Source organism: Rhinolophus sinicus, chromosome 1 (assembly GCF_057876585.1).
Source record: "Rhinolophus sinicus isolate RSI-liver-muscle chromosome 1, RSI-T2T, whole genome shotgun sequence".
Classification (NCBI taxonomy): Eukaryota; Metazoa; Chordata; class Mammalia; order Chiroptera; family Rhinolophidae; genus Rhinolophus; species Rhinolophus sinicus.
In genome coordinates, this window is record NC_142501.1 from 66,819,742 (window position 1) to 66,825,741 (window position 6,000).

The window sequence follows — 6,000 nt, forward strand, 5'->3', positions numbered from 1 at the left end:
GACGGAAGAGAATTCTATTTTTAACTGTTTTATGGTCTCCTTTCCTCCCCTTAAAAATAGATACTCTTCCTGCCCACAATGAATTGAGTGGACAATATCTGGGGTTCCATAACACCATTTGTGTATCTATTTTGAGGCACTGGCGTTGCATATCTTTTGGGCAAGGTTGGGCAGGCCTTTTAATACTAGATACACAACCCTAAATTTCCTCTAGAAATGTTTCTAAGAAAAATGTCCACTTCCATACTATCAATTTTTAAATTATACTTAGCACACTAAGGCTATTTTCTTGAAGTAAAACTAAGATAATTTCTGGTTGCTAATAATACTTATAGAACACATGTTAAGTGTGTGCGCTCTGTACCAGGCAACATGCAAAGCTGGTACCCTTTGACATTCATGGTACCCTTTTGACGGAGGAGGAAATTGAAGCCCAGAAAGCTAGATAACTGGGTCGGAGCCATAGAGTTCCTATGTGGTGGGAATTAGGATTCAAACCTAGGTCTACCTCCAAACCCTGAGCTTGTCACCTCTGCCCTAATAACGCTTTAGACACCTTCAGTGACGGCCACTGTGGCGCCCAAGCTGAACTCTGACAGGGAGCGTAGGAAAAAACCTGGTCCATGCGAAAAGGTGAGAGCAAAGATACAGTGCCAGTTGTTACAGAAAGGAGGATTGGATTGCAAACAAGCCCTTCCAACTTTGTACACAACAAGTTCACGCTGCACCATGAGGCCATTCTGAGGCTCGAGAATGACTTTGGAAAGGCTTCTGTAATTTCAGAGTTTAATAATATGAAATTAGAACCAGAGTCCTCAAACAAACCCGTTTCAAAACTACAATATCCCTGAAAATGAGCACTTCCATTAGATTTGAGACCATTACGTATCCATCTCTGTGCAAGGGGGAAAGATGCTTTTACATGGGAACAAATACAAAACATCAGTACAGTTTCATCCAGTACAATTTCCTAAACTCCTTTCATCCAATTTCCCAATTTTGCCAGATATTTGAAACTGAAATAAAGCTCTCCTCTTAGCCCAGTTTCTTTTTCACCTTAACTCTGCAACAAAATTATTCTTAGGTCTTATCATCAGCCTGTTTCTTAGATAGGGCTAGGGTTTAATTATTTCAACATGGGGTCAATATATACAAAGTGTTCCAGAAACACTTTTCTTATTTTTTTCTATAATATAATCACTGAATCTTAATGCCATTTTTGCTCAAGACGTAAGTGTACACATTATAAGGGAAATCATTAAACAATGAAAAATCTACTACAAACAATAGTTTTTCTGATACTTAGGTTGTGAGAAATGTCTCCAGAGATCATAAACAAAGGTGTTGACAACAGGTCAGGTGATTAAGCAACTTAAATGTATGGAAAATAGTTTCCCAATCTTAGGTGAATAAAGATTGCATATACCAAAATTAGGAAGAGTTTCATATTTTTTAGACACAATAAAATGTTTTCAATCTTTAGGCCCGTATAAAAAAATCTTCTGTTAAATATGTTTGTTATGTATATATGCAATTAATATTTACAAGATTTCTTTTTCTAAGATGCCATTGGGGTACTGGGATAAACAATAAATACAAGGATCACTACCTTCAAGAATCTTTTAGTTTTGTAAGGGAGGTGAAAAAATGTGTTTGCAAGCTATAATCTAAAGAAGTATGTGACGAATGCTTAAGAAAAGGTACAAAGCATTATGGGAGTTCAGAACATCTCTATGTGAAGACATCAGAAGATGGTGGGCAGACCATTCCAGGTTAATGAAATGCATGAGAAAAGTTAACACCTGTTCAGGAGACAATCTCCTTTGACCGGAATTCAAGATGTCAATGGAAGATACAGCAGGAATATTATCCTGAAATCAGGTCATGGAGAGTAAATGGCAGACCAAAGGGTTTGGAGGTTATTCATTTGGAGAAATACAAATTCACTAGGTGTAACCAATATTTTGCACTTAACCTATTTTTACCTATTTATAATATCTCTTTTTTAAATAGCTTTACTGTAGTATAATGGACATACAATTAACTGTACCTGTTTAAAATGTAAAATTTGGTAAGTTTTGACATATACCCATGAAACCATCACCACAATCAAGATAATAAACATATCAATCACTGCCAAAAGTTTCCTTGTGCCTCTATGTAATCTCTCTCTCCTGCCCCATCACCAGGCAACTGCCAATCTGCTTTCTACCACTATAGGTTGATTTGCCCTGTTAAGAATTTTATATAAATGGAATCCTACAGTACGGACTCGTTAGTCTGACTTCTTTCACTCAGTATAATTTTTCTTGAGATTCATCTATATCGTAGGATGTATCAACAGTTTGTTCCTTTTTACTAATGATTGGTATTCCATTGTATGGATGCACCAAATTTGTTTATTCATTCACCTTTTTGATGGACATCTGCATTGTTTCTAGTTTGGGACTATTACAAATAAAGCTGTTATGAATATTCATATACAAGTCTTTGTATGGACATATGCCTTCATTTCTCTTGGGTTAATACTTAGCTGTGAAGTGGCCAAGTCACTAATAGTAGGTTTATAAATAACTGCCAAACTATTTTGTACTTTCTAAATAACCGCCAAACTATTTGCCAAAGTGATTTACCACTTTACATTCCCACCAGCAGTATATGAGAATTCCAGTAGTTCCATATCCTTGCAAACACTTAGCATAGTAACTGCTTTTTAATTTTGGACATTTTAATAGGTGTGTAGTAATATCTTATTGTGGTTTTAATTTACATTTCTCAAGTAACTAATCATTTTTCATGTTTTTATTTGCCACTTTTATAGCTTTTTTGATGAAGTGACTATTCATATCTTTTGCTCATTTTAAAATTATTGAGATTTTAGAGTTATTCATACATTTTGGATATAAGCCTTTTATCAGATATATGATTTGCAATTTTTTTCTCCCCAGTCTTTGGTTTGTCTTTCAAAGAGTAGTTCTTAGTTTTGATGATGTCTAATGTATCCTTTTTCTATGGATTGTGCTTTTCATATTGCATCTAAGAAATCTTTGCCTAACTCAAGATCACAAACATTTTCTCATATGTTCTCATCCAGTGTTGTAGTTTTACAATTGGATCTATAATCGACATTGAGTTAATTTTCTTTGTGTATGGTACAAGGCCTGGATTGAACTTTTTTGTTTGGGGTTGTTGTTTATATTGCTGTTTTTGCAGATAAATACCTAATTGTTCTACGATCACTTGTTGAAAAAATTACCCTTTTTAACTGAATTGTCTTTATACTCTTGTCAAAATCAATTGACTGTATATGTGTAGGTCTATTTCTGGATTCCATTTAGTTCCATTGATCTATTTGTCTATTGCGATGCCAATACCACACTGCTTTTATTACTATAGTGTTATAATAAACCTTGAAGACAGGTAATGTAAGTTCTCCAAATTTGTTCTCTTATTTCAAATTAAGTTATTCTAGATGCTTTGCATTTCCATATAAATTTTACAATCAGCTTATCAATTTCATCTAAAAAAGAAAAAACCTGCTGGGAATTTGATTGGGATTCCATTGAATCTATATATTAATTTAGGGAGAACTGTTATCTTAACCATATTGAGACTTCCAATCTGTAAACACAATGTATCTCTCCACTTTGGTCTTTAATTTCTCTCAGCAATGTTTTGTAGTTTTCCATGTACAGGTGTTTCACATATTTTCTCAAATTAATCTCCAACAGTTCATATTTTATGTTCTTTTAAATGTTTTTTTTTTTTATTTCAGCATCTGATTGTTCATTGTTAAATTATTGAAACACAGTTGATTTTTGGATATGATCTTGTATCCTACAATCTCGCCAAAGTCACTTAGTTCTAGAAGCTCTTTTGAAGAGTACATAGGCTTTTCTGTATAAATGATCACATTATCAATGAATAAAGACAGTGTTACTTCTTTCTTTCCAACCTGGATGCCTTTATATCTTTTTTCTTGCCTTACTGCAAGAAAATTATGACTCTACCCTCCCAGAGTCCCCCCAAAGAGCATGAAATATCTGACTCATTGCTACCACCACTATGCAAGAATTCCTTGAGTGCAAGTGGAGATGGCTCTCTTTCAATATTAGATCTACTGTGAAGACCTAAGTCACTTCGGTACGGAACTCTTAAATTAGCCCTTCCATGAGTTGGGTCTTTAGTATATATAGGCACACAGTGTTTTTTGAATACTCCCCACTGAGTTCAGTTAGCCCATTTGAGAACCAACCCTCCTGAGTCCCTTTCTAATCATTATCAGTATGACCTTGGTCATCACAGAGGTTCTGCTTTCTCTTATGGTGAGTTTCTCCTCCAAAGTATTTTGTGTCTTTGCAAATGACAACAGTTGGGTCCATTTTAACCCATCTGATATTTTTCTACCAATATTAAGCTTCAAAAAGTAAAGTATCTGAGTTTTATCCACTAATTCCCAGAAGGTTCCTTGTACCTTAGGCCAATATATCCATTTCTTTTCTTGTTTCAACCCCCAAGAAGGGCAGTATTTGTCAATATAAAACAAAAGCTCTGTTACATACTTTTCCCTAAATAATGGTATCTGTTGGGCTTACATCTAACTAAAAGAGACTATTTAAGAGATTTTTCTCAGGTAAAAGTATACCTGACCCAAGAAAATTTGTAAATTCTAACAGTAGAAATAGAAGCTACTGACAACTTTGAAATAACAATTTATCCTAATTTTAAAATACTATTACAGCTTAACCTCAGCGGGCACCCCTCTACAGAAGTTGTTCCAAGAGGAATGTTTTAAGAAGATGGATATACCAGTGATTTGAAAAGTAAATGAGAGTTGGAAAGAGTCAAGTCAGGAATATCAGTTACTAGACTATTGCAATAATCCAATTCATATATCATAAAGATGTGACCTAGAGATAATAGTAACGATGAAAGAAAAGGATGAAATCAGAGATTTTTTAATAGAAAGATTAAGTAAGATTTGGGAAGTGAATTCTGGAGAACAGGGAGAGAAGGAAATCAAAGATGGCTAAATAATGGAGAAAATGGTGGCATACCTTCAGAAGAAAATTGTCAGTACATAAGCAAACATAAAGGGCAAGTTTGAGTGTAAAGGTTGAGTCTAGTTCAAATGTTGAGAGACTGTAAGAATAATTGAAAGAGGGTTAGGTAGTGACCAGGAAGCCCACGGTCTCATTGTGGCTCTGCCACTAACTCACTGTGAGACAGTAGCAGATACCTGGAGTCTGCCCAACATTCATTTCCCACTGTACCTTCCTCATTTCTAATCTAAGAGAAACCCGATTTAGTTTCTGCATCTATTCAACTTGGTAGTGCTGCGTGCTTCAGAGGAGGCTAGACTCAGCCTCAAGGGGTGAATTCTGATTGGTCTAAGTCACTTACATGTTCCATTCCCAGAGCATGTTACAAGTCTGACAAACAGTTGGGTCCATTTTAACCCATCTGATATTTCATTATCTGAGACATGAAGGAAAGTTGGCTGTGTGCTTTAGGGTAGCAAACACTCACTCTGAAGAAGAGCCACACAGGAAAATATGGCCTATTCTTTTACAGGATATTGTCAGGTCTGAATGGGACACTACATACAACTATCTTACTGCCAGAAGCAGACCTGTGGAGAGACCAACACGCTGAGGAGGAGCAAAGCCAGTAGATAGATAGAACCTGGGCCCTTGATGCTGCCATTGAACTGCTACATTAACCAAGCCTAGCACGCCATACTCTTGTACTTCTTGTTATGAAGAGCATACCTGTAAGCCAGTTACATTGGAACTTCTGTTAAAGTTACAGCCATCTTTCGACCCAGCAGTCTTGGCCCAAAGCAATCTACCCTCCACATCACCACTTCCTTCATCTTAAATTGGTAGTGATCTCTCAAAGAACTCTTCCAGCTCTAATCACCCATGATTTTATTATAGGTAGAAATAGATAGGCAGCAGTCTGTTAAAAAGGAATAATGAACATGGAGAAAGGTGAAAA